Genomic DNA, 13,363 nt, shown 5'->3' on the forward strand with positions numbered 1-13,363 from the left:
TTGAACTGATTTTGACCATGAAAATTCGGAGAACAATGATAAATGTGACCGCACTTTTAGTGCTTGAAATAACAAAGTTTTTTGAAACTCTGAATCAGCTGAAACAGTTATTTCACAAAAAGATTTTACTGTTTCGAAGTGCTCAAACACACACACACACACAAATCTTGCATCCTAAATCGCATTCTTCAGTCACGTGATAATGACAACATGGCAGATGTAGTATATATCCAGATTACATTCATACTAACCATTAGGGCAATTGTGGCTGTGAAGGTTGCAGGTTTGATTCTCAATACCTTCAGGAAATGACTGAGGTGCCCTTGAGCAAGGCACCTAACCCCCAGTCACTCCTTGGGCACCGCAATGAATGGCTGCCCACTGCTCTGGGTATGTACAGTGGGTACGGAAAGTATTCAGACCCCCTTAAATTTTTCACTCTTTGTTATATTGCAGCCATTTGCTAAAATCATTTAAGTTCATTTTTTTTCCTCATTAATGTACACACAGCACCCCATATTGACAGAAAAACACAGAATTGTTGACATTTTTGCAGATTTATTAAAAAAGAAAAACTGAAATATCACATGGTCCTAAGTATTCAGACCCTTTGCTGTGGACACTCATATATTTAACTCAGGTGCTGTCCATTTCTTCTGATCATCCTTGAGATGGTTCTACACCTTCATTTGAGTCCAGCTGTGTTTGATTATACTGATTGGACTTGATTAGGAAAGCCACACACCTGTCTATATAAGACCTTACAGCTCACAGTGCATGTCAGAGCAAACGAGAATCATGAGGTCAAAGGAACTGCCTGAAGAGCTCAGAGAACAGAATTGTGGCAAGGCACAGATCTGGCCAAGGTTACAAAAAAAATTCTGCTGCACTTAAGGTTCCTAAGAGCACAGTGGCCTCCATAATCCTTAAATGGAAGACGTTTGGGATGACCAGAACCCTTCCTAGAGCTGGCCGTCCGGCCAAACTGAGCTATCGGGGGAGAAGAGCCTTGGTGAGAGAGGTAAAGAAGAACCCAAAGATCACTGTGGCTGAGCTCCAGAGATGCAGTCGGGAGAGACCTAAAAATGGCTGTCCACCAACGTTTACCATCCAACCTGACAGAACTGGAGAGGATCTGCAAGGAGGAATGGCAGAGGATCCCCAAATCCAGGTGTGAAAAACTTGTTGCATCTTTTCCAAAAAAGACTCATGGCTGTATTAGATCAAAAGGGTGCTTCTACTAAATACTGAGCAAAGGGTCTGAATACTTAGGACCATGTGATATTTCAGTTTTTCTTTTTTAATAAATCTGCAAAAATGTCAACAATTCTGTGTTTTTCTGTCAATATGGGGTGCTGTGTGTACATTAATGAGAAAAAAAAAAATGAACTTAAATGATTTTAGCAAATGGCTGCAATATAACAAAGAGTAAAAAATTTAAGGGGGTCTGAATACTTTCCGTACCCATTGTATGTCCACGGTTTGCAGTGTGTGTGTACTCATGCTTCTTAACATGTGTGCACTAACTTGAATGGGTTGAATGCAGAGGACAAATTCTGAGTATGGGTTGCCATACTTGGCCTTCACGTTACTTCATACTACAACACATTCATACTATATAGAATATACTTTTAGCGGTTGTGAAGTAATTGTTAAAAAAAAAAAATATGTATGCATACAACTATGTATGCTATATGCATAGAGTATGCTATTTCAGACGCAGACCATGTTTTCCCTTTGAATTAAGTTTTTCTTACCTCATTGGCAGATTTTTTCAAGCTGCTAATTTAAGGTGTTGTGTAAACAGGACATTTTGAGATTCTAAAAGTGTGTTCACACTTGGCAGGTTTGGTTCAATTAAAATGAACTCTGGTGCAATTGTTCTGTTAGTGCGGTTCATTTGAATAAGCTGGAATGCCTTTTGAAACTTGGTGCGCACCAAACTGAAATATGAATGTAACACAGACCAAAGACATCTAAATGAACCAAAAACAGGGTGTGATGTCACACAACGCAACCCTAAAAATGGCAGAATGCTCAAGCATACCTGTTTTTTTCTCATCATAGGAAATACGCTGCCCATTACAGTTCAGTACAGGCATCAGAAACATCGTCTCCTTGCATCAGATCTTCTTTGTGTTCAACGGAGGAACTCCTGGCACTGTTTTGACTCCTTTACAAATTTTATAAGCTCTTTATAAATTCTCAACTGGTAAAAATACCATCATATATGTACGCACATACATCAAACACATTGAGCCAAGCGCACAGCATTGTTTGATGTTCAGTAAGTTCCATCACAAATTACACAACATAAAAGCATTTTTTTTTCTTTTTTCTTCTCTTTAGGTTCAGTCTTAAAAAGTGAACCAGGACTCTTCTTTTTTGGTCCAGACCAAAAGAACCAAGAGTTGAATTCAAAAAACAGATAACTGTGATTATGTGAATGAATCATTCTGGCCTGTTTTATTCACTTTGTAAAGACTTAAACTTTTTCTGAATTTGGTACTGCATATACCAACTTTTACTATTTCTGCCTTGTAAAGGTATGGTAAAAGAAGCAAGAATGTTTTTAGAATTCAGCCTTTATGTACTATTTTATTGACAAGATTTCACTCAAATTAATGATTCATTCACAAATATCCTTTATGAATGCACCAACAGTACTTGAAAATAAATTGACAAAGTATTTTTATAGCATATTTGCTAATAATAATAATAATAATAATAATAATAATAATAAGTAGCATAATGTAAATTCAGCAATAAGCTGCTCCAGAAAAAAAAAATAAAAAAAAATCATTTATTTATTTATTTTTCTTTCGTTCTTCTGATATTTCAATTTTAGCACCTTCTGAGAGTAGTTGTAGTTATTCTTGCTCTCAGAATCATAACCACTGGCTGTATTTCCCTGGTGACTGATAGTGCTAATGCAATATGGCATAATGTATTTCATGTCTAGATGGGGAAAAGGTCAGAGAAATGATATTAGTACTTCTTAAATTACATGAAATGATCTTTTCTACCCTTTTTAACTGTATTTTCCTCTAGGGGTGTTTAAATGAAGAATAGCAGGCAGATGTTTCTTGAGTTTCTGTGGTAGCAAGTGGTCCATCTCATTTAACGTCCTTGCGTTGTGTTTCCTCCAACCTTTTCCCAAAGCAGAATAAGGGTCAGAGATACATGTTAAATTCCACATTTAATTTATAAATAGTCAAGAGAATAAATTGCTTTTTGATATTTTCAATTTCCAAGCCAGCCAAAGTTGTTATTTCCATTTACACTTCGCTTTTGTCTCTGCAAAATAAGCCCATTTTTGCTGAAGTTCCCAAGTGAATTTATAGCATCTAGTTTTGTGATAAAACTGACATGTATTTATTACTGCATTTGTCTGCTATATAATTTGCATCTTTGTATATATATATATATATATATATATATATATATATATATATATATATATATATATATATATATATATATATATATATATATATATATATATATATACATGTATAGAGGTAAATACAGTTAAAAGGGCAAGAACTGACAAACAATTACATCTTTCTATCATGCTGGCTAATCAGCTAATGACAGGCACATTAACTGTGAGGATGGGTGGCTTGTTATTAGCAGACAGCTCATGCTGAGCTCTGGTTAATTGAAGAAGGCTAGTAAAAATAGGAAAAATGGACCATCGCAATTATGATAAACCATATTGCTGACACACTGAGCTCATGACAGCCGCTAATGGGGAATGATTCCTGCTGTTTTAATGCCAGGACATTGCTAAGGAAAACTGTGATACCTCTTATAAATTAAGGTGCATGTCTGTGCAGTACCTTACGTTCATGCTGGGGCACTGCCTCAAATGAGGGGGGCCGCAGAGATAAAATCTATTGTAAGCTATTAAAAAGTGTTAAGCGGCATATGTTACGTGAAAGTGCAATTTCTACTTGATATAACATCTAGGGCTGGGACAATACATCTAATCTCAGTTTGCGATATGAAGAATCTGGAGCTATTTTGATATTTTCCGATGTATCGCGATTCTCTCTCGAATCGATTCTGAGCTTAGTTTTTAAACAGAAGATGGCACGGTTCCTTCCGGTTCCTTTTACACACACCACTTAAAATAATCATTCATAAAGTTCGAAAAGGTTGAAGCGAATTAGAAATCTCACATCATAAAAGCATTCTGAGCCAAGGTGCAAGTATGTACAGACTTACATGACTCAGCCGAACACACAAGCTCTGTCCAGCAGTCTTCTTCGTGAGCGTTTGAGAGCATTTGAGATATGTAAAACCTAGAGCACCATCTGCTGTTAAAACTAAGCTCGGAATTGATTAGAGAAAGAAAATATCAGGATCGATCCAGATTCATTGTATTGACCATCTCTACCTTAATTTTGTTGGTGTAACCTAATGTATACATTATATATATATATATATATATATATATACCGTATATATATATATGGCAGGATAAGGCATTAATGTGCTTTATAAGTACTAATTAACAGCCAATATCCTGGTAATTAATAAATTAATTAAAATTAAATACAAACCCGATTCCAAAAAAGTTGGGACACTGTACAAATTGTGAATAAAAAAGGAATGCAATAATTTACAAATCTCATAAACTTATATTTTATTCACAATAGAATATAGATAACATATCAAATGTTGAAAGTGAGACATTTTGAAATGTTATGCCAAATATTGGCTCATTTTAGATTTTATGAGAGCTACACATTCCAAAAAAGTTGGACAGGTAGCAATAAGAGGCCGGAAAAGTTAAATGTACATATAAGGACATGGGCGTCGGAAGCAAAAAAAATGTGGGTGGGTCCTCCCTCCAATTTATATATATATATATATATATATATATATATATACATACATACATAGGTAGATAGATAGATAGATAGATAGATAGATAGATAAAAATGCCAATCAATCGGTAGTTATTGATTTTTTTCAATAGAACAACGAGACACAAACCTTTACATTCAATCGCGTTTTTGATCCCATTTATTTTCACACATTGATCACACAGTGCATACAAAGTTTAATCCCAAAGTGCGCACAACTGGAGAGTTACACGATTACCTTTGATTTTGTTAGATAGAAAAGAAGCTGGGCCGTACACAGGGTTTTATATTTACCGAGGTCACAAAATGTATTATGCTAGGGGGTTTGGGGGCATGCTCCCCCGAGAAAATTTTGATTTCCTTGGTGTACATATATGCATTTTTAAGACGTTTTAAGGCCAACAAATTGGATAACAATAGCTTTAACCATGTCAACAAATACATAGCCTACATGCATGCACAGTTTTGAGGCAGATTTAATCGCATGTTTGGTAATTCCATGACTATTCACCATCATTATTACCTCAGAATAATGATGGTGCATGCCCGTAGTTTCTTTAATGCTTTAGTTAAACTATAATAAAGTAATATGCCGCGCGCCGGCGCATTTGCGCGAGCAATTCTTGAGTTTGCGCTTCGAGCACAGTAGACTATAGCCTAACGGCTGATTGGCTGATTGACAGTTTTACTGGCATAGCCTGACAACATCTCATCTGACCACAGTTCACTGTTGTTCAGCTGAAGGCGCTGAACGCTGAGGCGAAGTCGGAATGCGCGTCTGAAAAGTGTCCCGTTTGTTGTGGTCGTAAAGAGACATTTCTTTATAAACGCAGCTTTTTACTTGCCAATGTTTTAAAAAATATTTTTATTTTTGGTATTTTTTATGATCTGTTGGTGGTTTGTGGAGTAGCATCACTGGGGGGATTAGACAAATGCTGAATTAGAGACAGTAAAAGTGAGTGGGTCCAAGGTCATTGGTCTTAAAAAGTGGGTGGGTCTTGTCCCACCCACATACAATGGTTCCGACGCCCATGCATAAGGAACAGCTGGATGGAGGACCAATTTGCAACTTATTAGGTCAATTGGCAACATGATTGGGTATAAAAAGAGCCTCTCAGAGTGGCAGTGTCTCTCAGAAGTCAAGATGGGCAGAGGATCACCAATTCCCCCAATGCTGCGGCGAAAAATAGTCAAGCAATATCAGAAAGGAGTTTCTCAGAGAACAAATTGCAAAGAGTTTGAGGTTATCATCATCTACAGTGCATAATATCATCCAAAGATTCAGAGAATCTGGAACAATCTCTGTGCATAAGGGCTCAAGGCCGGAAAACCATACTGGATGCCCGTGATCTTCGGGCCCTTAGACGGCACTGCATCACATACAGGAATGCTACTGTAATGGAAATCACAACATGGGCTCAGGAATACTTCCAGAAAACATTGTCGGTGAACAAAATCCACCGTGCCATTCGCCGTTGCCGGCTAAAACTCCTATATGTCAAAAAAGAAGCCATATCTAAAACATGATCCAGAAGCACAGGCGTTTTCTCTGGGTCAAGGCTCATTTAAAATGGACTGTGGCAAAGTGGAAAACTGTTCTGTGGTCAGACGAATCAAAATTTGAAGTTCTTTGTTGGAAAACTGGGATGCCATGTCATCCGGACTAAAGAGGACAAGGACAACCCAAGTTGTTATCAGCGCTCAAGTTCAGAAGCCTGCATCTCTGATGGTATGGGGTTGCATGAGTGCACGTGGCATGGGCAGCTTACACATCTGGAAAGGCACCATCAATGCTGAAAGGTATATCCAAGTTCTAGAACAACATATGCTCCCATCCAGATGTCGTCTCTTTCAGGGAAGACCTTGCATTTTCCAACATGACAATGCCAGACCACATACTGGCATCAATTACAACATCATGGCTGCGTAGAAGAAGGATCCGGGTACGGAAATGGCCAGCCTGCAGTCCAGATCTTTCACCTCATAGAAAACATTTGGCGCATCATAAAGAGGAAGATGCAACAAAGAAGACCATAAGACAGTTGAGCAACTAGAAGCCTGTATTAGATAAGAATGGGACAACATTCCTGTTCCTAAATTTGAGCAACTTGTCTCCTCAGTCCCCAGACGTTTGCAGACTGTTATAAAAACATGGCCTTGTCCCAACTTTTTTGAGATGTGTTGATGCCATGAAATTTAAAATCAACTTATTTTTCCCTTAAAATTATACGTTTTCTCAGTTTAAACATTTGATATGTCATCTATGTTGTATTCTAAATAAAATATTGAAATTTGAAACTTCCACATCATTGCATTCTGTTTATTATTCACAATTTGTACAGTGTCCCAACTTTTTTGGAATCGGGCTTGTAAATTAATAAAATTAATAGTGAGAATTGGGATCCTAAACTAAGTGTTACCAAGGCGAGTTATGTTTAATATATAATCTATAATGGTTGTTATCAATGAAGTGACTCATTCCATGTAATATAAAAGGTTTTTTTATACTACTGATATGACTGGATTCATCATCTTTTCATGTGTATTTTTTTTAATGATGAGAAAATTACTGTTTGCACCTTTTAACATAGTTTTAGTTTTAAAATGCTAGCACAAATTTTAATAAAATAAGGATTTGTATTGAATAGCAGTCTTTGTTTAATAGTAATTTTAACATTCCATTTATTCAGTGCCATTTATGCCCCCTTTTAAAACTGTGATTAATGCGCACGGACTTGGAACACAGAATGCTACCATCTCTATCACCGCTCTGTTTATACAGACAAAAACAAAGGCCAAAACCGATGTGAGTGTACTTTGTTAAGAAATGCTCTTGTGCTTTAATAAAGAATGCTTGTTTAAAAACCTGCTCTGCCCTTTCGCGGTTTCACTCATGAATTTCCTCACGTTTTGTGCATAGATTTTCTGTCGCAAAGAGCTATGGGAGCCAGAAAAGTTGTGTTTGAAATGGCGTTCCTCTCTGCCTTGCCTCTCCCTGGCAGAATCAATCACAGCTCGGTCTGTGCATCAGTTATGTTTCATAGATTTGCCAATACTTTTGCCAGCTCCTCAGGAGGAGCGAGGGAAGGTACAGAAACCTGCCAGCTGTCTTTAAACTGTTAGCTGTCATTTGCATTGGTGGCAGTACCACCAGGAGGCTGATAAATCTGATTCACTGGGCCACACAGGTGATATTTATATTAATAAGAACAGGTCTTTTTTTAAAAAAAAAATGTGTTTGAGAGATTCGTTATCCATTATCTGAGGAGAAGGGTGTACACATGGGATAAACAAAGTGTTGTACGGTGTTAATTCTTTAACAACATTATAACATAAAATATGAGGCAATCGCATATAGTGTATGAGGCAGGTCGGTTTCATAAGGAAGATGTTGTAGCGGTCCCATTTTATATTAGGTTGCTTTAACTACTATGTACTTGCATCAAAAAATATGTACAATGTACTTATTGTGTATTGTATTGCAAAACACTTTTTGCCGCTATTGATGTGGGATACAGGTAAGATTAGGGACAGGTTTGGTCGTATGGGTAGGTTTAAGGGTAGGTTAAGCTGTAATGATGGGTCAACAGTGTAATTATAATGTAATTACAGATGTAATTACATGCAGGTATTTTTAAATAAAAGTACAATGTAATAACATGTATGTACACAATAAGTGCATTGCATCAAAAATGTAAGTACATAATAGGGACCTAATATATGTAATATGATGTAAGTTATAATGTAAGTACATAAGGCCACCTAATATAGAGTGTAGTAACTCTCATCCATGCAGCATCAAAATGTTGCTCTTGTGACATTCTCACCTCAGTTTGAAGGGTTCCTTCATTGTCTTTCATATTAATCCTGATAAGCAACTTGAGCAACTTACAATACACATTTTCCATATACATTTATATTTACGTATCAAGTAAAATATGAACAGAACAACCTTTGCAACAGTTGTTATTGTGGTGCACATTGCTTAAATGTGTGTGTGTGTGTGTGTGTGTGTATATATATATATATATATATATATATGCATATATATAGAGAGAGAGAGACTTTTATTCATGCCAAATATGCATGTTAATTCATGTTGTTATTCGTGTTATTGTCTATTTATATAATTTTACCAAGTCAAGTCATCTTTGTTTCAAACAGGAAAATAATGATGCAATGATGCAAACAGATTTCAATTTGGCTGTAAAGCAGCTCTAAAAAGAAGGGGAGAAAGGGTCATTGTTCAGCTGAAGTTCAGGTGTTGATTCAGTTCCGTTATAAACCTTCAGTTATGAAATATTGCAGTTCTCCTCTGGCTAAAGAACAAACACAGTGTGATTATGATTCAGGCTTCAACAGAAGTCAGAATTCAGATTGTGGATTGGTATCATTAAAATATTTCATCCTGTTCCTTCTGCTTGAAGATAGGATTCATCACGCTGGTATGGAGACAAGGCTGGCCATCAGAGTCTGAGCAAAGGAACTTCTTGTGGTCTTTGCTGAGGATTTGTGCCGGGATTGTCTTGGTGACATGGTCACTGCTGAAATTTGAATTGTGTTGTGGTCATGTCTGGGTGCAGCCTCAACATCTGATCTGGATACGACCCAGATCTGGCTGAGGATGAGACAGACAGACTGATATTAGCGTAGATATCATTCTTCTTATGATGTATCAAGCATATAGTATGTTGTGGGAAGTGTTCCGGTTGACCTACTTTATGCAGCCCCGCAATCCTTTAATGGATTTGAATTATAGAAATGTGTTCACCAGGTTAAAGAGCTGTGTTTTTTTTTTTTTTTTTTTTACAGAGCAAGGCCCTCCCTAAAGGGTAAGTTCGGAACGCAAATTAAAATATTTTTGATAAAATCGGATGGCTCAGTGAGGCCTGCATCACCAGCAATAACACTCCCTTTTTCAAGGGCCAAGAAAGCCACTAAAAGAGCAAATTTAAAACAGTTCATGTGACTACAGTAGTTCAATCTTAATATTATAAAGTGATGAGAATACTTTTTGTGTGCCAAAAATAACAAAACAGCGACTTTATTCCACAATATCTAGTGATGGGCGATTTCAAAACACTGCTTCATGAAGCTTTGAAGAATCAGTGGTTCAGAGCACCAAAATCACATGATTTCAGTAAACGAGGCTTCATTACGTCATAAGTGTTTTGAAACTTCAATAGTTTACATGACTATGGCAGTTTGATACGCACTCCGAACCACTGATTCGAAACAAACAATTTGTTAAGCATCGGAGCTTCATGAAGCAGTGTTTTGAAATCGCCCATCACTAGATATTGTTGAATAAAGTGCACAAAAAGTATTCTCGTCACTTTATAATATTAAGGTTGAATCACTGTAGTCACATAAACTGTTTTAAATATGTCTTTAGTAGCTTTCTGGGCATTGAAAAAGGGAGTGTTATTGCTGGCGATGCAGGCCTCACTGAGCCATCAGATTTTATCAAAAATATCTTAATTTATGTTCCGAAGATGAACGAAGGTATTACGGGTGTGGAATGACATGAGGGTGAGTAATTAATGACATAATTTTCACTTTTGGTTGAACTAACCATTTAAGCTAGTCCCAGACTAAAGTTTGAGCATGTTTGAGCTATCTTAACTGAAAGCAACTTGCACTGACATATCAGATCTTTGTTTTGTCTCAAGATGCATACTGCACTCACACCAGTAATGTTTTTGGTAACACTTTATTTTACAGTGCCGTAGTTACACGTGACATTACTGCATGTACTTACTACAGTAACAACAGTAAATTGTGCATAATTACAAGTAACTAACCCTAAACCAAACCCTAACCTTAACTGTAACTCTATAGTAAGTACATGTAATTAATTAATAGTACTCAGTACTTATTTGAGTAATTACAATGTAACTACGGCACTGTAAAATAAAGTGTAACCAGGCACATTTATAAAAACTACTGTCCTATAAGAGCTAAATGTCCTAATTTTAACTAAGGCCTACTCCTGCCTTATTCTAAGCCCTGTCTGTGAAACCAGGCAATTGTGTCTCAGTTTAAATTAAACTAGCAGTTAGTTTTTTTCCAAAAAAAAAAAAGAAAAAGTTATTGCTCGTCTTTTACACATCTTACTCACTTTACTGCTTTTTCCTTCATTCCCTTGATTTATTAATTTATTTAACTTTACTATAGTGTTTGAGCACAGTTAATTTGTTTGGGGAATTATGGCTTTCTAACTATTGTTGAAAGCAACATTCCATTTCTTGATTTGTATTTCCTGTGAGTTTAATTAGCTGTTGTTTTGCATGACAACACCAATTCAAACTATCACCTCGCATCAAAGATAAAAGAGTTTTTTTATTTTTTTTTTGTCTATAATCGGAAACCTGTACGGAATGCTAGCCAAGGGAGTAAAAAAACAGCATAGAAACTCATTTCAAGTTGGTATGTGTCATTTTGTTAATGACAACGCCTCTCTTCCCAACTGAAACTATCATTACAGGGGGGAATTCATATTTCACTTATCTGACAATTCAATTGACAGCTCATCTGGAGAGATTTGAAAGAAAACTCAGGCATATTGCTTCCGTAGCATGCATCGGCACACCGGCATAGAGGAACATTTGGGTGTTTGTGAGTGATGTGGACACATCTAGTGAGCCTGGGACCATGGTGTGACGGATATATATGAAGTCAGCGTAGAGGGCTGAGCGTGTTTAAGGTAGCGAGTGTGCAGGCTTAGCCAGCATGCAGGGCCAATGACACAGTTATCATGAAGATGAATGCTGGCCTGCACCTTAGATCGAAGCTAGGCTTCTCCTTAGAGAAGCGTGAAAACTCTAGATCTGGATGTTGCACGCAAGAGCACGCAGTATCATGCGCTTGCATACAAAGCAGATTCAAAATTGGTGAAAATGATTTTCTTCCTTTAGTTTTAGCTGGTTGTTATTTAGCTAAAGTTTCTGCACTGTTAATGCATGAATAAGCATACATTATGCTCCTGATGAAGAGGTGCTACACAAAAGCACATCTTGCCTCGTAATGGGAGGGAAGTTTAGCAGGTATCTCGCTGTGCTGAGTGAAGCAAAAGTGATTTGTACAGGTTGCTGCTTTGTGCTGACCACCCACCAAGGTCCAGTCCCAATCAAACCCTCTCCCAGTAGCATACCAGGCTCCTTATTGACTTAACTAAATTGATCCAGAATATCAATCTCATCAGTAGGCCAGCATTTAAATTAATGCTAATATACTTTTTTGATTTGCTAATTTGCCAGCTGTTCAATCATAGTAAAAATAATCTTCTGTTGTGAAGGCACTAGGACTATTAGGTCTGTACTAGTATTAGAAAGAGAGAGAAAAAATAAAATAAAAATAAAAATAACTATGGACCCATTAATCTGGTTAATGCCAAGTGTTTAAAAGGCCATATATATATATATATATATATATATATATAATGTTTTAACCAGTATGATCTCATTAGTATTAGTATATTTGCACCTACATTAATTGCTTTTGCATGTATGGATATAAGATAAAACATGCAATAGACATATAAACAGTATCTGTAATTTAGCTATTTACATGCTATTTACGTATTGTTATGCTCATTTGTATAGTTACCCATTAAAAAGTGTGGAGTTGGATTTTTTTTTTTATTTTTTTTTATGTTTCTGAAAGAGGTCCCATATGCTCACCAAGGTTGCATTAATTTGATCAAAAATACAGCAACAACAGGAATATTGTATATGAACTCAAAACAATAATGTTGAAAACAGTTTAATATTTTATGGAAACTGTGAAAATACACTGTCACTTCTTGACCCCACTGTTGACCCCAAACATTTGAATGGTATGTTTGTTCCTTGGCAATTAATCAATCAATCAATCATACAAATTATTTAAATAATTAAATTATGACATAATAATTTTCATTCACTGTAACATTTTAAAATTTGGGTTAAAGAGATGGAACCATTTGAAATACAGCACCAGAAATTATATAATATGATAATGCTGAAAAAAGCATTTTTAATTGTGATTTAGTGGAAAGTACTAAAGTGAAGGACTGGCAGCAAATGACCTGCTATGTATAAATTCAGAAGCTGTATAGAGAGTAATCAGTTTGGTTTCGTATTGTGCATAAGGCAGTTCAGAGCTGTAAAACTTATGATTCATATTTTGAATTCAAGTGGTGAGAGGTCGTTAGCCAATCCCCCATGTCTATAAAAGACATAATTTAGAGAGTGTTATTCCAATTATAACCCTGTGGAATTCATAATTTAAAATGTGTTACAAATTAAACTTGATAGAAGGGAATGTGGTGTGTTGCTTTAATTTGATTTGATTAACATCACAGTAGGTACTATGTGCATATTTAGATGCTTTTCATGAGTGTATGTTTATTGATTGGACTCAAATCATCTCAGTTTCATCCCAGGCTCTCAGTGGGTGAACTTTCCTTTGAATTATTTATTTATTTATCTATCTGTGTTTCCGCTAGT

This window comes from Megalobrama amblycephala, linkage group LG16 (assembly GCF_018812025.1).
Source record: "Megalobrama amblycephala isolate DHTTF-2021 linkage group LG16, ASM1881202v1, whole genome shotgun sequence".
Classification (NCBI taxonomy): domain Eukaryota; kingdom Metazoa; phylum Chordata; class Actinopteri; order Cypriniformes; family Xenocyprididae; genus Megalobrama; species Megalobrama amblycephala.